Genomic DNA, 26,360 nt, shown 5'->3' with positions numbered 1-26,360 from the left:
AGCAAGGAACATAGGCAAACATGATAAGCATACGCAACAATCATTATTCAACACTCATATCCAACAAATATTCATCATTCACATCCAACAATTACTCATCATCCATCCATGGACCCAATCAAGACTGCACAGAATGATGCATGCACCTGACTCAACACTCAGATGCAATGTGGTACGTACCAACAACAACCAAATCTCAGGAAATAGCCTAAGCGTGTCCACACGACACTCTCACTTAGGGAACTGTGCTGAGTTTGTCTAGACCACTCGGTTGTGCACGTAACAGCCCCCCTCCCATAGGTGATTAGCCTGGGAGCCCAAAGGTGTTCCCTACCAGGTGACAAGCCCCCTAGTACAAAGTACACTTGGCCACAGTTACTCTATTTCTTGTGTCGTATGAGCTATGATCACGTCCAAAAGTAAGTGCCAAAGACCATGGACCAATTAAAGCGCCTAAGCATCCCCTCAGAAATGCTTAGATTCTCTAACCACGCAAGTTACCCACGTCTGGGCCATCCGACAAGGTCAGTGCACTCTACCCCCCCATGACATGCACTCCATACGACGTATGATCGTGGCCAAAAGCTAGTGTCAAAGACCCTGGAAGGTCAGTGCACAGTGCCCCCCATGAAAATACACAACATGCACATGCTAATGCATTTCCAACATCAATCAACATTCCATTTCCATGCCATTCTCAACATAAATATCATCTCGTCTCAATGATGTTATCAACAACAACAATAACCTCATTTTATATTCACATATAACAATTCATGTTGACATGGTCTTTATTAACAACGTCATCTCAAATCAATGTCATCATAATCATCATTATCATCACATATCAATTAAAATCCTCAATAGCAACATCAACAACAAATTGCATTTCGCACATATATACATATATATCTTTCATGCCTGAGATTCACACTCACAGGTCTTCAAACAACACAAATCAAACAACCACAACAATATCATTCATCACAATACATATATATATTGCATCCCATTAGTTAAAACGTAATTTTCTTTGAAGAAAAATCAGCATGCAACAGGGTCAGGCAGATATCCTCATAGCTAGGTTCCCTGACCCTAACTATGGTGTTAAAACGGTAAATTTTATAAAAACTCCCCTTACCTATCGTGAGCTACCCCGCGGATTCCTCGTCGCGTCACTTGAAGATTCCTTTTTGTCCTTGCTCGTTGATTCCACACAAGCCTCTACTATGCCAAAACGAAGGAGACTTAGTATGGATTTCAGAAAACAAAGCTAGTAACAGTGCTCTGGGTCAAACACCCGCATCACTATATGAAAGAGCTGAGAGCATTTCAGGTTTTACAAAGGAACTTCATTTGGAAATTCCAACCATGCCAATGTGGCCAGGGTTCAGTGTAGGTTACGAAAATAACATGCATTTCATGAAAGGATAACGTTTACAAAGTCTCTTTCTCTAAGGTTTTTCAAAGGAAGCATAAGACATGCAATGGCGGTTCGAAAGTTAGAAAAGATGCAAAGACAAGATGAAACTAACAAGAAACAAGCATAGAACCATGGTTACCTCGAAAGAAAATGAAAGGTCAGATTAGGGTTTTCGTTCTCTACCGAAACCGCAAGCCCAGTTGGAAGATTCCGCTTCGGTTGAAGGGTTCCTCTCGATGTGGGTTTTCAATGGAGAACAATGATGGTTTGTGGTGGCTAATGGTGGCTGTGGGTGATGGAGAAAGTGCTTGGAACTTTATAAATTACTTTGGAAGAAAGAAAGAAGAAGAAATGACGTTTTTCCTAAGCTACACGAAAGCAAACGCTGAAATGCTTAAATAAGAAATGCTCTCGGGAACGGAAGCTTCTAGCATACTCCAGACATCTTCTCAAAGATCCCAACGGCCCGATCATGGACAAGTGTCTTGTTAAGTTGAAAACCAAATTTCGAGAAGATCCAACGGTTAACGAAAGCTGAACAGCGTTTTTACCGAGGCAGCTTCATGTAGCTTTCTCTAGAAGCTTCATTAAGAGGCTTCCTCCAGAAGCTTCATTAAGAGGCTTCCTCCAGAAGCTTCCTCGTGGCTTCTTTGAAAAGCTTTCTCAAGAGACTTCTTTGAGAAGCTAGATCCTTATCTATCCACACCCCTCTATTAAAAAAATTAACCTCCTTAAAAATAATTACAGATGAAAATAACGCAACAAAGAATCAAACATCAAACCTAATTTCTAATATATATATATATATATATATATATATATATATATATATATATATATATATATATATATATATATATATATATATATCAGGGTGTTACACTGACAACCCAAACTCCTCCCTCCATATCATCTCCTACGTTGTTTTCCTCGGAAGAACAATGTATCCGGTACAATTCTCTCTTTTCTTCTCGTTCCATAATCTATCCTAAGTTCGTATACTTAGCTTTCTTTGACGATGAAGTGTTTGATTGCTTTCAAGAATTTCAAAATTCTGGTTTAATTCAGTTTATCTCCATGAAACTTCCTTTTTACCCTGAATTGGTTAAAGCCTTTTATTCTAACTTGGAAATTCAAGAAGATTCCTTGATTTCCGAAGTTTATGGGATTAAGATGGTCATAGACCAATCCCTTTTCTTTGAACTCACTCAATTATCCAGTGACGGTGTACCATTTGAGGGTACACTTGATGATGAGTGGAAATTCGATTTTTCTATTTCTGATGCCCGCCAGATGGTTTGTACCAACCAAGCGGATATGATCGGAAGGCTTATTGCCGGTTCATTGGCATTCGAATGTCACATCATGCACTTCTTGATTGTGCGCATCCTACTCCCTAGATCATCCAACCTTGCACAAGTTTCTGAGGAAGATTTGACAATTATGTAGGTTTTCTTAACCGGTCGTCAAATCGACTAGGCCCATCTTGTGAGATATCGCATGCATAACATTGCGATCAAATGCTCCACTTCCATATCCTCATTTGACCACCTTGTTTCTACAACATTTTAATGTCCCTCTTGACTCTGAGCCTTTTGTCAAAGTCAAGAGATCCTTCTCTATTGGTGCAAATGTAGTCTCCTCTTTCGGATACCATAAAGAGAAGGATGGCTCCTGGGTGAAGAAGGATGCTCCAGTACAGGCCGCTGAAGACCGCTCTCCATCACCACATTCTGAGAGAGATGACTCTTCATCTCTTATGCACAACATTCTTGACAGGTTGGATGGACTCCACACCTTTGTCGGTGAACGCTTTGACTCGTTGGATAGCCGTATTGATGCCATGGATGCACGATTTGCATGGATGGACACACGTATCACCAAACTTGAAGAGGATGTTAGCTTTGTTCGTCAGTGCTTTGACCTTCCACCACCATCCTCATAGACTTAGATTATTATATTTTGTTTCTAAAGCCTTGTATTTGGCTATATTTTTATGACATTTGAACACTTAGTATTTCTTTTAATATTTGCTTAGTATGACTGAACATGATGATTATATTTACTTGCTTTTGGTTGTTTATGGTTATGTGTGTTAAACTTAATTATTTTTTATGATATATATGTCTAGTGGTATGTACTTACATTTGGTATTGTGTTGTATGTATGTTTTCGAATTATTCATGTATGCTTTATTTTACGCACTATGGTCTTTTTGATGTTGCCAAAGGGGGAGAGAAAATGGGTATTTTAGAAATCAAGATATTATATTTTCAAAACTTTAAAATTAAGCAAAAATTAAAAAAGAAAGGGGGAGAAAGAGATGAGTGAATGGTAGAACAAAACTTGTACGTATCCTCTTGATTTCAGGATTGTCATCATCAAAAAGGGGAAGATTGTGGAAGCAATGCCTTCCAAGATTATTTTGATGATGCCAAAGAATCAAGAGTCAAGTAAGTTTCAAGAATCAAGATCAAGATTCAAGAATAATCAAGATCAAGATTCAAGATTCAAGTAAAGAATCAAGACTCAAGATTCAAGAATCAACAGAAGACTCAATCAAGATAAGTATTAAAAGAGTTTTTCAAAACATTGAATAGGACAAGAATTTTTCAAAAAGAAAAATCTTTTACCAAAGAGTTTTACTCTCTGGTAATCGATTACTAGAAGGCAGTAATTAATTACCAGTAGCCAACATTCTTTTCAAAACTGGTTTACAAAGCTGTAATCGATTATTATAATCATGTAATCGATTACCAGTGTTTCTATACGTTTTGATTTTCAAATTTAAACATGAAGAGTCACATCTGTTGATGTGTAATCGATTACACTATGATGGTAATCGATTACACTATGATGGTAATCAATTACCAATGACTAATTTCGAAAAATAAATTTCCAAAAGTCACAATTCTTAAAGTGACTTGTTTTTGAAGAGTTTTTCAAAAGAGTCACAACTTTTAAAATGACTAGTTTTCAAAAGAGTCACAATTTTTAAAAAGTGGCTAGTTTTAAAGAAATTGCCAAGAGTCACAAACTTTAACTTGAGTCATCAAATGATTATAAATATGTGACCATGACACGAATTTAAAAAGACTGATTCCTTTCATGCATAACAAATTTCTTTCATTCATTTCTCTTCATCTTTCTAAAAGTTTTTGTTCAATACTTTCTCTTTCAAGAAAAGTTCATTGACCAAAAACTTGTGCTATTCTTTTTCTTCATTCCTTCTCTCTTGTCAAAAGATTCAAATGACTAACCGCCTGAGAATTCTTTTGTTTCTTCCCTTCTCCCTCTTGACAAAAGATTTCAAAGGACTAACCGCCTGAGATATCTTCTGTTTCTTACAAAAGATTTCAAAGGACTAACCGCCTGAGATATCTTTTTCCCTTTCCCTTTAAACAAAAGATTTTAAAGGACTAATCACCTAAGATATCTTTTGTTTCCCCTTACAAAGATTCAAGGGACTAACCGCCTAAGAATTCTTTTTCTTAACACATTAGAGCATACATTCTTTGTGGTAAAAGTAGAGCGTACATCTACTTGGGTTATGATACTGAGAACAAGAGAGGGTACATCTCTTGTTGATGAGGACAAGGCAAGGAATAAGGGCAAGGAACCTTTAGAAGGACTTGGAAGACCTATGGCAAGGGCTAGAACAAAGAAGGCCAAGGAAGCTCTTCAACAAGTGTTAACCATGCTATTTGAATTTAGGCCCAAGTTACAAGTGGAGAATCTTCAGATTGTTAATTGCACCATGTTCCAAGAAGAGTAGAGGGTGCCACTTTTGTTGAGTGGTTTTATTAGCATTTTGTTAGTTGAAATAAAGGCTCAAACTTGTGTTAAAGTGGCTATCAATTCTCTTGGGATTTGCACCACCTATGGGCTTGTTTTATTTTAAAGAAATTAAGGTTTAATGAGGTGAAAACTCTAGGATTATGGCTACCTCTTGGCTCACCAGGGAGTTGCACAATTTTCCATATGTTTATATGTCTTAATTCTAGTTTTAATTAGGTATAATGACACCATCAATTGTTGTTATCAATTCTAGTTTTAATTAGGTTTAATGACACCATCAATTATTGTTATTGGTGATCATTTCACTTGTGTAACCAACTTGATGTCATTCCTATTTATAGGCTGCACATTTTCTAATAAAAAAAGAGACCTTGAATTTGAGTTTTTAATCACCTTATAAAGTGTGAGAGTGAATCTCCTTAGTTACTTGAGTGATTCAAGAAATTGGTTTATCAAGGAACACCACCTTGTGTGTGACACCAATTCCGAAGGAGTGATTCTTCCAACCCCCTTCTTTATCTTTCTAAACCTTCATTCTTTAATTCTACTTGAACACCATTGTTATCATCTTCATTTTCCATCCAAACACATTCAAACTTTGAACCAAATACCTTACATTCAACCCTCCATAAACTCGTCACTTTCTCTCTCATTCAATAAATTTCATAAAAAAAGAAAGAAAAACCTTTGAAGATCCATCTTCAACCCTTGTGCAAATGGGTTTACATCACTTGTGGATCAGTTCAAGTGGAGCGTACATCCACTTGGTTGTTCAAAGAGAACAAGGGAGGGTACATCCTTGTGGATCTTTACTTGTAAATGATTTTACAAGGTTATTGGAAATCTCAAGAACCGGGGGTTGCTTGGGGACTGGATGTAGGCATGGGTTGTGGCCGAACCAGTATAAATTGTGTGTTTGTCTTCTTCTTCCCTACACTCTTTACTTTTTCGCAGTGTACTTTTATTTCCGCTTTAGTTTTTTCTAAGTTATTGTTTTTGTTCTTTACTTCCTCATAACTTAGTAGTAAAACCTAATTGAGTCTAGTAATATTAAGAAGGATAATTTTTAATTAGTCAAGACACATTAATAATTAATTCAACCCCCCTTCTTAATTATTCCGAGGCCACTTGATCCAACAAAACTGAGCAATAGTCGAGATGATTGATGGATTCTCTATGTTGATGGAGCTTGTAACCCCAATGGTAGAAGAACAAGAATTACCCTGGAAGGACCTGGGGATATATCACTCAAGCAATCTTTAAGGTATCATTTCAAAACTTCTAACAATCAATTCGAGTATGAGTCTCGAATTGTAGGGTTAAAATTACCAAAAGAAATCAAAGTGAAGAAAATTAGGTGTAGAAGTGACTCCAACCTTGTCATTGGACAAGTGAATAGAGATTTTCAAGCCAAAGATACACAGATGTAGAGGAACTATCATCCAACAATGTGTTTGCTCAACTATTTTGAAGAGTACGAACTCAAGCACATCTTTAGAGAAAACAATGACAGAGAAAATGTGTTATCAAAGTTAGCGAGTTCTAAAAAGTCAAGGCAACACAAAACATTCATACAAGAAACACTTGTTACACCGAGCATAGAAAATTTTGATATCTTTGCAAGACAGATTGGTTGTGACTTTTGGATGAACCTGATATGGAATTATCTAGTGAATGACCAATTACCTATAGATGAAATTGAGGTAAAGAAAGTAAAGTTGAAGTCAACTTATTATGTTATCATTGATAGAGAGATTTTCCAATGAGGAATTTCTACCACATTGCTGAAATGTTTGAATGATGATGCAGCTCTATATGCCACGAATGAAATTCACAGAGGAATGTGCAGCATGGAATTGGGAGGAAGGAACATGGCAACTTGATTTCTCCGAGCTGGTTATTATTAGCCAACAATGCATACTACTATGCATAATTTCAAAAAGGTGCAAAGAATGCGAGGAGTTCAACAAACTTCATCATGCACCATCAGAGAAATTACATAGCATTCGTTCACCATGGCCATTTGTATTATGGGGTATGGACATTCTTGGTCCTTTTCCTATTGTAAAAGGCCAAGTGAAGTTCTTACTGGTGACCATTGACTACTTCGCCAAATGGATTGAGGTAGAACCACTTGCCAAAATTATTGCTCAAAAGGTGTAAAAGTTTACATGGAGATTGTTGATCTATAGGCATGCTCTCCTATTTGCCATAATAACAAATAATGGCATGTAATTTACATAGAAATGATATGAATAGTTCTTACAACAATTTGGCATCAAGCACTTGGTGTCTTTTGTTGAAGACACAAGCAAATGGGCAAGCAAAAGCAACAAACAAATTCATATTAACAGGGATGAAGAAAAGAGTAGGCAAAGCAAAAGGTCTTTTGGTTGAAGAGTTGTATAGCATTCTATGGACATACCATTGCACTTCATAATCCACACCAAAGGAATCTCCTTTCAGATTGACTATGGAACTAACGCCATGATTCCAATTGAGGTCAATGAACCCTTAACAAGAAGAGCCCAATTTGAAGAAGCATTTAACGATGAAAATCTAGCTTTGGAACTAAACATGGTTACAAGGTAAGAAACCATGCTCAGATTCAAGAAGACATATGTGAAAAGGGAGAAACTAAAAAATGTGAGTCAAAATTAAAGAAAAGGGAGTTTTGGGTTGGCGATCTTGTATGGAGAATGAAAGGAGAAGCAAGGACCATACTGAAGGAAAACTTGCTCTGAACTAGGAAGGACCCTTCAGAATCACTGCAACACTACCAAACAGAGTATACCAACTTGAAGAGTTGCTGGAAAAGTCACTCAAAGGACCTGGAATACAACACATTTGAAACCATAATTTAGCTAGAAAACTAGGTGACATACTATTTTTCCTACTTCAGTCTTTTTTCCCCCAAGTAAAAAAATAATGTGCTTTGATTGAAGAGGTATTAACGAGGCACACTTAGGTCACATTGTAAAAGGAATGTACTATCATTACATTCACTTCATGAAATCCTTTTATAAACCATATCATTTGCCATATCTTTTGTTAGATTATTTTACTTATTTTTTCTCTTTCTTCCTTATAAGCTGATAAGGTCTTACCCAAAACTGTGTACTGACCTATAATGTCTCACACAAAACTATGTACTGATTTATTATGTCTCACAATAATTTGGGTAATGACCTATTTATGTCTTATACAAACACTACATTGACCTTAAATGTCTTTGTGAAAATGCATAATGACCTTGTTCATAATAACTAGCATGTTGGCACAAAAAGCAGAAGTGAGGAAAAAGAAGGGATTGAGATAGTAGAAGTCGTTTTTATAGAAAGGATTGAGAAAGTAGAAGTCATTTTAACAGTAAGGATTGAGATAGTAGAAGTCGTTTTTATAGAAAGGATTGAGATCGTAGAAGTCATTTTGATGTTATTCTTATTTGATGGATTCAATTTACTTACATATTATGCCTAATATGCTTGTTTCATTGATGAAATCAAAAATAACTTAGTGAAAATAACTTGTTCACAATACTACTTGATGATCATCGAGTACTGAAACATAGTAACTTTGAAATTTCATTAGATATCAAACTAAATACATCATAACTTAGCAAAATACAAATCTCAAACAAAAAATTCTTAAATGACTTAAATAAACTATGTTGTTGGAGGATTAGAAGTCAGAATAGAGTTTAAGGTCGCCTTAGCATCACCTACCTTAGAGGTCATTTCACTATCAAATGGCTCTTTAGAACTCTCCATTTGAGATTTTCTTACCAACTCCCCATCCTTTACATCATTCAGCACATCAAATTTGTTCAAATCCATTTTAGGAGCGAATAAAGCAAGTTGGAGAAGAGCTTTCTTAAAACCATCTTCATAACCCATCATACAGGCATGTTACAAGTGCAGTACATGCTCAACACTTGTCTTTTTTGTTGCTTTCTTCTGATCGGCAAGTTGGGCTTGTAATTTGGAAGCTTCTTGATCATCCATGTCTTTCTCTTATAGCAAGTTATCTTTTTCCAACTCAAGAGCTTTCTTTTTCTCTTCTTTAGCAATCAGTAGATCATTTAATGCCTTAACAGTATTTTTTATCTTTGCCAAGCTTTTCATTCTTAGTAGCTTTCATGGAGACTATCTTCTCATGATAAAAAAATTTCTTTTGGAGACCCTCAGTGATTTCAATCTTTATGATCATTAAAGAGTTTTTCTCATTAAGATCCTTGACCAGCTTCTTTTTGTCTTCCAATCTAGCCTTGAACTTTGTCTCTATATCAGTGTACCTAGTTCTCCAATGGCGCGTAGTAGCAGCGATCTATAAAGAAAGAACTTAGTAGAATACAAAATTTTGTCATCCCTAACATAATCCATCATCTTAGAGTCAACCTATATAAGCAATTTATCAGTAGAGATGAACTCAGACCCTTTGATGTTGACATTCCACAACAAGGGAAGCTCATAAGTAACAATGACATGATCAACCCTATGTAGGGAAACGGGATGATGTGAAATCACTATGGCCTCACTTTGCTTTTTAGATGAAGTGTTCTAAGGAACACTCTTTTCACCTAAACATAATTTTATGTTTAAAAATATGCAGTGTATAAAAACATATATATTCAAAGTAACATTGTTAAAAACATAAGTACCTTGGTTGTGAATTGGAGGAGTCAAAGAAATTAAAGAAGTGGTTGGCTTCTCCACATTCTTGTTACTAACATCAATGTTAGTGATCGGCTCCTCAATGCTATGTGATTGCATCACATCAACATCCTTACTTTTAGTAGTAGGCTTCTCCATATTTGTAATCTCCTTCTCAAGAACCTCTTTATCTTTTTCTCTTTTTCAAGAGAAATTTGCTTATTCACTACAGCCTTAGCAATTTTGGATTCAGGCTGATAGGTTTTGTTGCTAGATTGGCCAACCTCTTTAGCAATTCTCTCTCTTTTTAGACTTCACTAGGTCAGTGAACGCTGGCGGTATGCTTGGATTTTGAGATTCTAACATTGAAGCCCTTATTTTCTCGGGGTTAAAGCCTTTCATGATCCCTACACAAACAATAAGAAAAGGAAAGTTTATCAAAAATATTTTCAAGTACAATACAATACTTAATCTCTAAAGAGCCCTTAACATCACTAGAATAAGGTAATTGGAGAACTGCCTTAATGTTCATCCTTCTCAAAAACTCCATAATTATGTTAATATCTTGCCTATTCTCGAGTGACAATAATGGGCTCGCCCGAGACTTGAACCTTTAGGGAAACTCTTGCCAATAAAGAGGAAATCTCCTTGTTTTTCCATCAGTTTTGTATAAAAGTTTTTTATGATCTGGATAAATATGGTTGGTCTAATCTTAAAGAAACGAGTTGAAAAGGGTGAATATAGACCCTTGTGCACCATTCATGGATACCCAAACAACCTTACCATCCTCACTTGCCTTAACCCAATAAAAGTATAGAAATTTATTAACAGTGGGAGTCATATTCAAATAATGACAAAGGGTTAAGAACGCGTTCATAAAGGCCCAAATATTTAGATGAAATTCCATAGGAGCAACATTCATCTTAGTCAAACCATCACATTTGAAGTTGGAAAAAGGCAAAGTTATGTCCAAATCCTTGAACATATCTTCACACATGTACATGAAGTCAGGTTGGTCTCTACCAGCGCTGAGGAAAACTCATTCACTAGAAAGACAATGATTGACAATAACCCAGTCGAGATAATTGATATAAGTCAAGTGCACTTTATCAATCTTGTCCATTTTCCTAAGTGGTTCAAAAACATCAACTTGAGAACACACTTTGTCGGAATCAACTGAGATGACATTAATATCACCTCCAGCAACAGCATTAACACCAAAGGAAATTTCTAGACCTTTCATCAAGTTTTGAAATTATTCCTTATTAGAAAGAGGAAGAGAAGTAGTAGATTCAAAGAATGATTTTGACTCTTTCCCTATATCTAAGATCTCTTTCTCTAGCATAGATTTTTGGGGAGCAACTAGAGATGGATCCCCATTAGAGCCAAAATAATACATTGATAAAGAAACGGGAAGAAGATTAAACAAAGAAAACTGTGAGAAGAGGACCGTATGAAAAATGTAGGAAGATGAAGAAAACAACAGAGATGGAAGATGAAGAAAACGACAAAGGCACAAAGCTCTAACACACTCAACTCAACCCTTCACTGGAAGTTCTCAAATTCAGAAATCTCAAGAGCAATTTAGAAGATGAAGTGAATGGAAGAGGAAAGGACGAACAAGCTTTTATAAGTCTAAAAAACCAAATCAAAACCTTCTAACTTCTCACCATAAGTGGTGGCCTCGAGAGTTACAAACCCATCATGGAGATGCAAAAATTAAAGCGCCACCTCCAAGGTTTAACTCTGTAATGCCATCGCTTAGGGTTTAATGCCTCATATGAAGATATATGTTTGTTTTAAAGCCACAAATGAAATGCCACACGTCACAATCAAAAGGTGTCTGGATTGTCACATCCTTAAATGAAAGGTCATGATTTTTCTTGTCTAAACACATATGTCATGATGCTTAATAGAGGTCACAACAATTGATTTACAGGTCATGTTGTTTAATCGAGGCCACAATGATTGACTATTCTAAATAAAAACCTTACATGTATTAAGATATCTATCTCAAAGCAAGTCGGAAATAATCATTTCTATTATAGCAGATCGGTCTAAAAGTACAAATTGATCATTTTTGAGTTTATACCCCTAATATATTCTTGATCGATGCAAAGCTCTTTTGTCTTTTATAGACTTAGAGCTTGAGAGACTTATGTACTATACGAGACCCAATGGTAGTCGAGCCTAACCAATCGACTACCACATTCGCATGGTGTCCTTAGTGGACATCATGGATGGTTACTAGCTCGGTAACAATCCTCGCTTATAAAACCAAAAGAACAACAAGAAAAGGTAAGTTACATTTCATTCATCGCACACTCCCTAAATAGACATTGGCTTTAACATCGAAGTTCTTTTTCAAGTACCTCAACTAGCCATTGGAGAAAGAGCTCGAAAGCATAGGAATGAGACTACTCATAGGTCGGACTACTAAGAGTTTGGTAAAAACATAGGTAAACTATATTTTATTGTTGTACTGCTTATAAATAATGGGATAGAATTATATGTATGATCTTGCAATAATTGGGAAATTTAAAAAGAGGTATAGATATTTAAAAATTTCACATGTATTAATAATTTACCTAAATTCAAATTAACATGTGTTTATTATCAATAATTTAACTAGTGTGAATTGTTGACTATGTTTTATATATAATGTATATTAAAAAGTTACAAAAATAATTAAAAATAGAAAAAATTATATTAGAGTACAGTTTCTTTTCAACAAATTAAAATTTAAAAATCTAAATTTTTCTATTTTTAATTATTTTTGTAAATTTTTAATATACATTATATATAAAACATAAAATACAACACATGTGGACTTTTTTTCATAAAAGCAAGTAGGAAAAAAAATTCACTTAATTTATTGGAAAAATTATTACAATAGTTAAACATTTTCATGTCCTCAGTATATTAAATGTTGGGCTCAGCTTCTTTTTTCTTTCTTTCCATTTTTTACGGAAAAAAAAAAATAGATGTTGGGTTTTATCATCATACAAGTGAAGCAAACAAAAAGTCTATTCCTAAGCCTTGCTTAATACTGTAAAATACTTTTCTTCATATCCTGTGCAAATACAATTTCCAACGCATAGCACTCGAGAGAGCAGTAGTCTTTTCCTCTGCCAGAGTATTTTCATCATTTGTGTAAGCCTTTCGAAACTGAGACAGAATATTTATTTTCATCATAATTATTGTTATTATTATTCTTCATAAATAATATTTTAATTGTTATTTTATTTATAGATAAATTTTGTAAGTATATGTATGGCCATGCCTTGTGTGAGTACTGATACTAGTATTACTACAAATATTAGATAGAGTCACTTGGAATGGTCGTGTGGTCTTTTATTAAAGGTATAAACAATATGATAAAGATGGAGGTTTCGATTTTTTTAAGAAAAAAAATAATAAATTACACTATCTATTTCTAAGGTTTTATAAAATTATATAAATATGCTCTCTCTTTTTAACATTTACAATAACCTCTCTTTAGAAAAGTATGATATAATATTTTTAAATAACCAAAGTGGTTAATATAATATATAAAAAGATGCTAGTGTTAATTTTACATTACTGTTTATCCATAAATGATTACATATGATAAATTTGATAATTTTTATAAATATTACTTTTTTACAGCTTTATAATTTTTTTTACCAAATAGATTTATAATTTTTACTTAAAATGGTTTTTATTTAATGACTTAATTATTGTTTTAGTCTTGAATTTGGATGTGTATTTTTTTAGTCCCTAAAATTTGAAAATATTCTTTTTAATCTTTAAATTTTGAAATTTTTTCAGTTTTTACATAATAAATTGATATTTTATAATAGTTTTTAAACACTTTGTGATGGGTATTTTGGCATGTTGTGTTGGATTTTTTTAACATTTTGTGACAATTTTTAAATACAAATTTAATTGGCTAAAAAATAAAAATTAAGATGGCTAAAAATCATCACAAAGTATCAATTTATTATATTAGGAATTAAAAAAAATAAAATTTTCAAAATTTAAAAACAAAAAAAATATTTTTAAATTTCAGGGTAAAAAACATATATACCTCAAATTCAGGTTAATGAAGCCTTATTTAATTAACATACAAAAAGATTTATCCTAACACTATATGACAATAAAATAATACAGTAACGTGTAGAAAGGCAATTAATTGCTCAATGTAATTTAAAAAGTGGTAGATTTTAAATAAACATTTATTGTTGTCTGGACCAACTGGGGTCAGTTCAAGGCCCAGACGAAGCATACAACAGCCGAAGTCGCTCGCCGATGTAAAGTTGATGTCTTGTTGGAGATGGTGTCGTTGTCGATGTCTATTTGGGAATACACAGTGCTCCTCCTTCTACGGCCCCTCCTCGCCGTAACGTTCGTTCTCTTCTTAATATCCCTCGGTAAGACGGTGATTGATTACTATTCCTCTTTCTTTCTTTCTCTTAATTTCTCTCTTCACCATCTTGTTGATCGATGAGTTGAAAAAAGCTCACACGTGTGGTGTGGTGGTGTTTATAGGTTGGTTTGTGGCGTGGAAACTGGTGCTGGTGCACGTGCCTCTGGTGCAAGAGGTTTTCGGCCTCAAGAAGAAAGCTGTTCGAGTGAAGCCCCCAACTGGTCGCTTCTCCAAAATTTACGGCACCCTTCATGCCAAAAACTCACCCTCCACTTCATAACTTCTCTTTCTCTCCTCCTTTTATAAATTCTTTTTTTCTTTTGCTTTCACCCCCATTGACAATTTTATATAATTGAATTTTTTTTTTTTATCTTGTGTTATAAATAAAATTCCAATAAGATTTAGTTTGGTAAGTTATAAAAAAATTGAGTGATCTCTCATGCTTTAGAATAACAATTTTGGGTATGGACTTGTGTTTTGAGAATAGAGCAAGATTAGGAGTAAGGAGCAAAAGAAGTTTATAATTGTGCAGACATATATCTGTTTATCTATTCACTTTGAATCACAGAACGGTGGAATGGAGTAGATACTAGTTTGTAGTATGGAATGGAATGAATGCAATGCATATCAATTAAATGCAAACAATGAAATGGTGACTTTTTTCTTTTCCATTCCATCTCTCAGAATTGGATATCCAAATTTAGCTTTATTGTAAATTCACTAAATTGTTAATTATTGGTATCATTTTTTCCCTCTGTGAGGGAAGGAGCGGTATCTATTACGGACGCAAGCACAAGATGGAAAGAACAACCTAGCTTCAAGGACTAGGAACCTCTATAAGAAAGAAAGATAAAGAAGAAGAAACTTGTATTATTTTTCTACCTTTAAAGGAGAGATCATTCCTACATATATAGAGCTAAGTGTTAGGGGACAAGCTCCCGACAACACTAACGGAAAGGATAAAAGCAAGTAGCAAATATCCTAACAGAATGATAACAATATTATTATTTTTAACAACCTACTATCTTATTAGCACGTTTTGCTCCTCCTAGCCATTTTGCACATAAAGTTGGTGGTACACTCTTCCTTGTGGGCCTTGTAGCCCTTGCTTCTTGTAGACCCCCTAGTATCAATTGTATCATTCTCGAGCCCATCAAGCAAAACCTTGTCCTCAAGGTGTTACGAGTCCGTCCAGGTCCTCCAGGATCCCAAGGTCTGTTCCAGCGAGGCTCCTCTGGGTCAGCAGCCGTCCATAATGCAAACACAGTTAGTTGGCACTTGCATGCAACCATGGTAGGTCCATAGTATTCAGTTTCCATCTCAAACAACGTCATGTTTCTCCCTTCGAGAGCCTTGTCATTAGGAGCTGTTGCACGGCCATACTGAGCAACAGTACTGAAGAGCTTGTTGCATGAAACAGTGGCGCGAGTGTGGCGGAGATCGGGGAAGGAGGCAGCACGCATAGGAAGTGGAGCCGGCAAGGGTGCAGGGAATGGTTGCACGAGTGTAGGACATGAAGGCGCAATTGGCATGGGAAGCGGAGCCGGTAATGATGCGGGACTTGGTTGCATGGGTGCGGGGCATGGATGGCAGACTCGGCATGGGTGATTGGCTTTGTTGCATCGACACGGGGCATGGAGGTGCAGTTAGCCTGGAAAGTGGAGGCGGCGGTGGTGACTACACGAAGGAAGAAGATAGGTAATGGTGGCTGGTTACAGGGATAGGCAGTTTTAGAATAATGGCATCCAGTTTGGATTCCATGGAACCTTGGGTCATGACGAAGCGGAGTTGAGCTGCAAGAAGTTAGGCCATGGCGACCTCGAGGCGGTCCACACAAGCGGTAGAAAGTTCGACGTCCGTCATTCGAGGTGTGTGCTGAAATGGAAGGGATGAGTCTGACAGAGGTTGTTGTTGATGGAAGGTAGTGTGGATTTGTCTTTACATAGCATGAAGGACTAACAAATTTGAAGGCAAGCCCTGGCGCAACAGTTAAGTTGTGCCTTGATGACCAGTTTGGTCATGGGTTCAAATTCGGAAACAACTTTTATGCATATGCAAGGCAGCAAAGGTTAGGCTGTGCACAATGACCCATCCCCCCTCTCTTAATAGCGAGAGCTGAGGAGTCTTTTGGCAATGTTGTATGTTAGTTTTATAGCCAATTCCACCTAGTGGGATAGGGAAATTGTTGTTCTATTGAAGGTATCCTTATACATGTGTATGTAGTTTGATCCTGTGAATGTTCTATTCAGTCAAATTTTTGGAACAAAGTGTACGTATTATGTATCTAATAATTTAATATATAGAATGATCATGGATTCTAATGATTACTTTCTTGTCATTGTAGATGAGAGCCTTAAATTGTGAAATGTGAAGTGACATGTTGGAAATGGTTAACATGGAATCTTGGATAGTAGAACAGGCACTGACTCATTGAAATAAATGAAGAAATCCTAAGTAACAGGCAACACACTTCAAAAAATGGAGATTGGGATATTATACACCTTGTACATAACATTAGAAAACTAAGCGATGAATGATCTTACTCCATATTAGCTCTGTGTAACTAGACTATCAACTTCGATTTGATGATGAATTATGATTTATTTTTATGATCGTTTTTGGCCATATATATATATATATATATATATATATATATATATATATATATATATATATATTGTATGCAGGAGGTGTGAGCACCATATCATGATACTTAAATCTTGAAAGACTTGAGTTGGAATCAGTTGAATTACAAACTTGTGGGCATTTATATTTATCTTTTTTTTTGTTGAAGTTTAATGATAGGCCAAATGACTTATTTTGTCCCTTATCTTATTGTTTTGATTCATTTTGGTCATTTATCTTTCAAAAAGTTCATATTAGTCCTTTGTCTTTTTAAATTGATTTAAAATGGTCCTTGTGTTAGTTTAAAAATAACATCATTAATAATATTTAGATATTGACAATTTTTTAGCCGCCACAAAACAAAAAGTTCCCAATTTGAAAATCTCAAATCCTAATTCTCTTTTTCTCAATTTTGAAACTCAAATCCCAAACAATCTGGACACTTCTTCTCTAACTCTCACTCATTCAATTCAATTCTCTTTTGTGATGTTCAAATTTGTAATTGAGGCAATGCAAAGAAGATCAAAGAGAGAGGATGGTTTCGCATGTGAACATCTTGTTGTATGGCATGGGGGTGACAACATCCACGACGATAGAGCACAGGTGCAGGTAGCGATGCTTGAAACGACAGGTGGAAGCAACACGAAGAAGATCAAAATGAAGATTTGGAAGGTTTGAAAACAAAAATTTTGGAACCATGGGTGAGGGTGATGTTCAAGACGACAACATTTGTAGCGGTGACGTTCGCAGCGAAAGTGTACTTTTGCGACTATGAGGGGAGGCAAAGTGCGAGGATTGAAGGAAGTGGAAGGAAGTTAGGAATGTGTTGAGGGAATTGGAGGAAGGGTGCGACATTAGGATTGGGAGGTTGGGGCAAATGATGAATGGCATGGCTGTGGAGAAGCACGCTGATTTGGCTTTTAAAGGAGGAGGAAGAGAGAAAGTAGGAAATATACATTTTGTGACATTTTTTAGCCATTGATATTCTTATGTTTCTAACAACCTCAATTTTAAGTAGATGAAAGGACCATTTTAAATCAGATATAGAAGATAAATGACTAACATGAAGTTTTTAAAAGATAAAGGACTAAACTTAACCAAAAAATAAGATAAGGGACCAAATAAGTCATTTGGCCTAAATGATATGATATCATATAGTACAATTATGCAATCGTTTGATAATGCATATGCAATCATTTAATAATGTAGGTGGAGCTTATTAGGGTAGTAAGTGGTCTTGAATCTTAGACCTTTTGAGTTTAACCATGGTCTTTACGCAAAAATAAGTTTGCTCTAAAATTGCCAAACATGTTGGCACAAAGTTTGAATAACGTTCAGAATCACATGCTTGATTCTTTGAGTAGAATGCCATTCTAAGCAACCTGCTTTAATTTTGAGCAAGGTATTAGTCATAAAAGAATGAAGAATCTTGGTCTAGGTTTATTATCACATCTCAATGGTGGCTCACAATAATGGGAAACTTGTTTGAAGAAACATGCATTGGAAACATGTTCCAGTGATCAAGTCAATGATAATACCCAATTTTTTTGACATATGTTTGTTAGACAAATGGCCTCAGATATCTTAAGAAGGGGGGTTGAATTAAGATATCACAAACTTTTCCTAATTAAAAATTCTTTTTTTGATTTTAACCCAAATCCCAAGATTCCTTTCAAAATGAACTCCTAAATAATTATGCAAATTAAACTTATTGAATATAAGCAATAAGCAATAAACAATAAAAGAGTTTAAGGGAAGAAAGATTGCAAACTCAGATTTATACTGGTTCGGCCACACCCTTGTGCCTACGTCCAGTCCCCAAGCAACCCGCTTGAGAGTTCCACTATCTTACAAAAGCCCTTTACAAGTTCTGAACCACACAAGGACAACCCTTCCTTTGTGTTCAGATTGCTTTACAACAAGAGACCCTCGGTCTCTTAATCCCTTTTCAGAGATAAGATGAAGAGAAGAAGAAATCTCTCTTGAAAGAGATAGATTGAACAATTGAGCACTCAAATAATTCCTTATTGAATTGCATGTGTATTGGCCAAGGAATTTTTAAGAGGATAAGATGATTTTGCTTTTGAGAGGATAAGACATTTTTGTTCTGAAAAACTCTAAGCAAATTCGTGTTCCAAGTCACATATAAATAGACCTATGATGGCCATTTAAAAACCTTTTGGACAGATGTGACTCTTGGAAATTATTTTCTGAAATTCTCCTCTGGTAATCGATTACAAGACTTGTGTAGTCGATTACAGGCTTTAAAATTTGAATTAAAATGTTCAATAACTGCTGGTAATAGATTACCATCCATGTGTAATCGATTACACAGTGTAAAATTTAAATTCAAATTTCTAATGGCTGTTATAAATCATTTTGGCTATTGGTAATCGATTACATCATCTGGTAATCGATTACCAGAGAGTAAATCTCATGAAAAAAACATTTTAGCTTAAATCCATTAGCCAAACCTCTTCCTGTTTCAACTTGGAATTCCCTTCCTAAATCACTAGAGATCTTCTTGTTGATGTTTCTTGTATTTCTTGGATTTTTGTCTTGAATTAAACTTGAGAAGTGCATGACCACATGGCATCATCAAAACATCAAAGTCAAAGTCTTTGCTTTTGCTTCTACAATGTTGGTCGTGAAGAAAATTTGGAGGACTACTGGTTGTTTTGGTATGATAGAAACAATGTTATTTGGGTGAGTGGAATGCCTTTTTTTATAAAAAAAATATCATTTTAATTTTGAAGAAAAAATTAAAGACAAAGAAAGAAAATATAGAAACAATGAGAGGCATGACAAGTCAAGTTGAAAAACGATGTAAAAAAGGAAGAGTAGTAATTATTTTGGGGGAGGTTCTCCCCTTCTATTCCTCTCTACCAAACCATACATCTCATAACTCTTATGATAAATTATTATGAGGTCTTGAATCACAATTTGGTTTATGATCTCAACTTTTGACCCGATAACTGGCTTAGCGAAACCATTGTGGGTAAGCTTGGCATCCCTAAACATATTAGTTATTCCCTAATAGCTAAGGTTAGTCACTTCATATCTCACCAGTCTTGGTTGATTCCTACAACCTTTTGTCAGCTATGCCCAAATATTGCGCAGGCAATTTTGCACACTCCTATCCCTATTCAGGTGAAACCAGATTTATTAACCAATGGCACCCTGACCCAGAAGGATGCCTATTGTTTTTTGTCCCCATCCACTTTGAATCCATCTCGATGGTGGAAGAATATTTGGAATAACGCCATCCCTCCTGCCATGTCGTTCATTCTTTGGCGGGTCCTCCATGGGAAAATATTGATGCTAACCTTTATTCTAGAGGTTGCATCTCCATTTTAGCATGTAACCTTTGTCATATAAAGCTTATGAAACAGGTGAGCATCTCTTTCTCCATTTTCCTTTTTCTTCTAAGATTTGGCAATTGCTATCGAGTATGTTGAAGTGTCAACTTGATCACTCTTCTTTTAGGGCTCTTTTAATTTCCTTTTGTAACACCCTAAAATATTGCTAATTATAAATCGATGTTTAATTGTATTTATTGTGTTATTTGACTATATGGTTGACTTGAATGAGTTGAGGTATGGCTAGAATTAGTCATGTGTGATTTTCTTGATGCGGATGTTGAGTTATGTGAAGTTTTATTGAGCTAAGTTGAAATTATGAGATTTCAAATTTTACCAAAACTTATTTTAGTAAAATTGTGATCTTGGATTCGTTAACCATTGGATCATTTTCAAATTTTGGCTGGAGATTCCTAAAAAAATTCTCCACGATTTGACCGTTGAGATTTTGAACATAACAACTTTTGATCTCTCGCTTAGTGAGAGAAGCGCGCTAAGTGCAATTCTAACCCGAGAGGGAATTGCGCTGAGCGAGAATTGTTGTGCTTAGTGCAAGGAGAGTTGCGCTCAGCTCGAAAAGTGGACTCTCGCTTAGCGAGACGAGCTTGCTAAGCAAGATCTGCAGATTATAAATGCGTTCTTTAGCATGAAAAACACGATTTTTCACTCTCCTCCTCTCCAAATGCCCACCCAAACTCTAACACCTTCTTCTCCACCACCCACGACCACCAATGGCCACCGCGATCCATCGTTGGTTGTCGTCGAACCCTCACACCAAGAGGAACATTTTAATCGAAGCAGAATCCTGAGAACCCACCTCAAGGATTCAGTGGAGAAAACTCCCTCAATCCTTCCTTTTGTAGCTTCTTTGAGGTAATCTTGAATTCTAAGCCTTTCTCTTAGTTAATTTGAGTTTCTTAGTGTCTCTTGTGTTTTGGGTACTGTAATAGGGTGTTTTTACACTTCCTTTGAAAAACCCTTGAAAATGAGACATTGTAAAAGTTATCTTTTTATAACATTGATGTTATTTTCGTGATCTTCACTGAACCTCGGTCACATTGGCGTGATCGGAATTTTAAAATGATGTCTCCTTTTTAGTAGAATTCGAAACACCCTTTAGCCCTTTTATGTTTTGACATGGGTATTTGACTCTGAATGTTGTCATTGCCTTGTTTCTGAAATCTATACTAAATCTCCTTCAATTTGGTATATAAAACCTTGCATTTGGACTGACGAACGTGAATGAGAGAGGTTTCTGAGCGACGCAGAGAGGAACTAACATAGAGCTTACAGTAGGTGAGGGGAGTTTATTATAATTTTTTTTAATACCATAGTTAGGGCCAAGGAACCTAACTATGAGGATGTATGCCTGTCCCTGCCTGCTGGTTTTTATGAAAAATAATGTTTTTGACTAATGGGATGTGATACGTCTATTATTGATAAATGACATTGTTTTTATTATACTTGTGTTGTCTGAAGACCTGGGGAGTGTGAATTTCAGGCATGAACTATATATGTATGTATATGCAGAATGTGACTTACTGATGATATTGCTATTGATGACATTAATTGATATGAGGTGACATTGATGTTTATGATAATATTGATATGAGATGATGTTGTTATTGATGATTATGTTAATATGAGTTGATGTTGTTATTGATGATTATGTTAATATGAGATTATGTTGTTGTTGTTGATAATGTCATTGAGATGAGATGATGTTGATGTTGAGAATGATATTGAGATGAGATGATGTTGATGTTGAGAATGACATTGAGATGAGACAATGTTGATGTTGATAATGACATTGAGATGAAATGTTGATGATGTTGAAAATGCACTGTGATGATGTATGTTGTGTATGTACATGGGGGGTGCAGTGACCTTGTTGAATATCCTTGGTGGGGGGAAATAGAGTGGTTAAAGTTTTAAGCATCTCTGGAGGGGGATGGCTTAGAATCTTTAATTATCCACGATCAATGCATTGATGGTGCCCATGTTTCATACGATGTATGTTGTGTATGTACATGGGGGTGCAATAACCTTGTTGGATATCCCTGGTGGGGGAAATAGAGTGGTTAAAAAGTTTTAAGCATCTCTAGAGGGGGATGGCTTAGAATCTTTAATTATCCACAGTCAATGCATTGATGGTGTCCATGTGTCATACTTCATATTGTATGAAAATAGTATAAACTTTGTCAGTAAGTACTTGTAGTTTCTCATGAGGAGGAATACTTGTACTTGGGGGCATGTTACTCAGTTTGGAATTCCCTTGAGACTCAGGCTGATCACTGTGGGGGGGAGGGAGTTGCATGTGCATGATAGGGTGACCTCGATACTTACTGCCTAGTTTTTCTAAGTGAGAGTGTCGTGTGGACACGCTTAGGCTATTTCCTTGGGAATGGTACCACATTACATTTGAGAGTTGAGATCAGGTGCATGCATCATACTGAGCATGATTGATTGGAATTGTGGATGGATGATGACTATTTGTTGAGTGTGTGTTGGACTAATGAATGTTTGTGTAAGCTTATGATATTTGTTAATGTTTTCTTACTAATTGTGGTTATTTGATTTTTGTATTAATTTCTTTTATAATAAACTCACCCCTCACAATATTTGTACCGCGTGGTTGGTATCTGTGATGATCACGAACCTTTGGTCGTGGGAGCAGAATAACAACAGTAGAGTACATGAAGTGAGATTCTTTTGTGGAGTCGCCAAGCCGACGTGATGACGTTGGGATTATTTTGGAAAAGAGTTGTGTTTTGTTAATCAACTCCTCCATAGCTGGTTCCATAATTCTTTTTGTTGAATTGAGGATGTAAATCGCAAATTTAATTATATGTATGAACAAATTTACTTTCCATTATGTGAATGATGTGTACTGAGTTACTATACATACATACATACATATATATGTATGTATGTATGTATGTATGTATGTTGTGTGTTTGTGTGTATTCACTTAAGTAATGGTGCGTTGTTTGGTGAATATATATCAAGAAAAAAATTACTTTCATTTTTCATAAGCAAATTAATGGAATTTTCATTTAAAAATTGAATTTTTCATGATTTAGAGTGGTGATATCGTAGCGATAAGGCGAGCCGTTACACCTTGATAGGAGAGCTAGCCAACAACTACATCTTGTTTCCCTTATTGGTATCATTTTTGTGCTTTGGAGCATCTGGCATTGCAAGAATAAATCCCGTTTCAGAAATCATTGCATTGCCACTTTGAAGATTATTCCTCATTTTTCTTCTTTTATCTCTTTGTTGAGTAATTTGTCTGAAGCTATAACAAGCAGATCCGTGGAGGAATTATGCATTCTGAGATCATTTAATATTTTCAATCATTTCCCTCTTGCTCCCTCTTGAAGTACCTGAAGCACACTAGAAGATGGGTTAAATAGTATGAAGGATAAAACTTAGTCTTTCAAAAACTATTAAAAACTTTTCTCAAATAGATGTCAATGGACGAAGGGTTTTTGTCCAAGGGGTTTGAAATTAATTTGCTTAGAAAACCAGTTCACAAAACTTGGATAAGATAGTGTAGAAGTGACTTAAAGAAATAAACAAGTTATACATAAGCAGTAATGAAAACACAAAGGTTTTATACAGGTTCATCCCAACTCTTGGGCTACATCCAGTTCTCCTTCAAACCTGGAAGGGTTTCTACTAATCAAATCTTTGATTACAACCAGGTATTCTCTATGCAACTTCTGGCTACAACGAGTACTTTCTAGGTCACTCCTTGCACTACACTTAATCTTCCTATGAGATTAAGACCCAAGTATTCTTTGTCACTAAGTCACTCCTGACTTTCACAAACAATATATGTTTGATGGAAAATGTATTATAATCACTCAAGGAGTGTTTACACAACAGACTTGAATACAATGAAACTCACAACTAAGCAGAGCTTAGATTCACTCAATTCGAACAAGTTTCTTTCGTGCAATAAACTAACTTCATTACCACACTTATTTGTTTTATCTCAGAATATTCTCTTTGTGATTTGACAACCTTACCACGAACATCTTCAGGCTTTATATAGACTTCAATGCTTTGATCTGTTGAGAGGTCCTAGCTAGTCGTTGTCTAATAGCTTTTGCAACATGTGTTTAAAGAATTACATTCTGTCAATATCAACTAGTGCTCAGAGTTGACTTTCATCGTATAAATCAAAAGAAATGTTAATAGCATAAGACAAAAGGGATTAAGAATGTCAAGACAAGACAATTTAAATCTTCCTTTTTGTGTGTTTTGGCATGAGTTTCTTACTGAACATATGGACGTTACTTTCTTGTGATTGTTTTTAGTTCTTGAGGATAGAGTAACTATTCCATTGCTTTTGAATTACGAGCCAAGTGCAAAAGCACTTGTCTTCTCAGGGCTAGACGTAAAAACAGTATCGTCCAGTGACTGATACTTTGCCTATTGTCCCAAACCTTTTCTGTTCATGCTTTTCTACTTGTATCTCATAAAGATAAAATGATCCATATCTTAAGCATGAAAGGTTAGTACATAAAATTTATATTTTGTTAACATCAAAACCTTAGGGATATAATTGTTTGGTACAGTCCAATGTGACTTGGATGCAGCCAGACTCAACTCCTCTATCTTGGAGGTCCAATGGGAACCTCCCTCGATGGGTTGGACTAAATGTAATTCTGATGGCACAAATCGAGGCAAACCCGGTGAGGCAAGTTGTGGTAGCATCTTTAGGGATTATCATGGCTCTTCAAAAGGATACTTTGGTGTTCTGGGCATCTCAACAGCGCTGGAAGCAAAATTATTGGGTGCCATTACAGCTATGGAAACGACCCTGACTCGTGGATGGACTCCCCCTTTGTCTAGAATGTGATTCCATGCTTGTTATTCAAGCTTTTTCCTCCCCCCGACATAGTCCCCAGGCTTTAAAATAGATGGTTGAACTGTGTTGCTAACATTAATTCTTCCCCTTCAAAGTTTTGCACATATACAAAGAAAGAAACTTTCGTCCAAATCTCGTGGCTAATTTGTAGTTACTAATCACCAGTCTTATTGGTGGTATGATACTCCTTCTTCTTGCTCTCATTACTATACCCAAGATTTTATAGGACTGCCCCTGTATAGATTCCATCATGGTTAGCATGGGTTGGCCTAGTCCCCTATGTTATTTTGTGCATTCTTAATATAATTTTGGGTTTGATTTTGGAGAGACTAATAAAAAAAAATATTTTTTTAAGCACTAAAAAGTAATTACCTAAATTTGAAGGACTAAAAATATATTTAAGTCTTTAATTAAAGATCATTTTTTACTAACTATTTGAGTTAAGATGCTTAAGTAATGTTATATAATGACATATAAATAAAATATTTGATATTTTGAATTATTTTTTATTATATTATTATATATCTTATCATTTATTTAATATTTTCTCAAAAAGATAAAATTATGATTAAAATAAAAAATTGATCCAATCCAAACCACTTTAAAATGAATTGGATCATATCAAATTAGATTAAAGTTTTGAACAAAATCAATTGAATGATGAATTAACAAACCCGAAATGATTAGATCGAATAAATTTTTCCTTCAAAATCAATCCAATCCAATCATCAAATACTTGTTACCTTCATCTTGTTACTTTTTAGCTTAGGTGTGGATGTAGGTGTATATATTATAAATACATGGTCAGTGCTAATAATTATGAATGCAAGGGTGTTGACTTCATATTGAAGCAAGTGAAATACAAATGAAAGGAAACTATTACTTTTTTTACAAGGCTGTAGATTCATTTAAATAAATTTCAAGACTTAAATTTTTTTTGAGTAAGGAGACCAACGATGCTTCGACAAAATCATTTTATGGACATTGACTTAAATAGTGTTTGAATTAGAATAAATTTGGTTTGATAAACTTGATTTAACTCAAGTGTCCATTTGCATTGAAATAATTTATCATATAAGTTATATATTACGTCTAGTAAGTTGTTTATGGACAGTTTTTGTTCAGAACTAATATAATTATCCAGTAAAATCAAGTTTTGTTAAGCTAAAAGTGTTTTTGAAGCCTAGAGTTGAAATTCCAAACACCGTGTAAAAAA

Source organism: Glycine max, chromosome 14 (genome assembly GCF_000004515.6).
Source record: "Glycine max cultivar Williams 82 chromosome 14, Glycine_max_v4.0, whole genome shotgun sequence".
In the NCBI taxonomy this organism is placed as follows: Eukaryota; Viridiplantae; Streptophyta; class Magnoliopsida; order Fabales; family Fabaceae; genus Glycine; species Glycine max.
The sequence above is the reverse complement of the archived record's forward strand: the minus strand, read 5'-3'. Positions refer to the sequence as shown.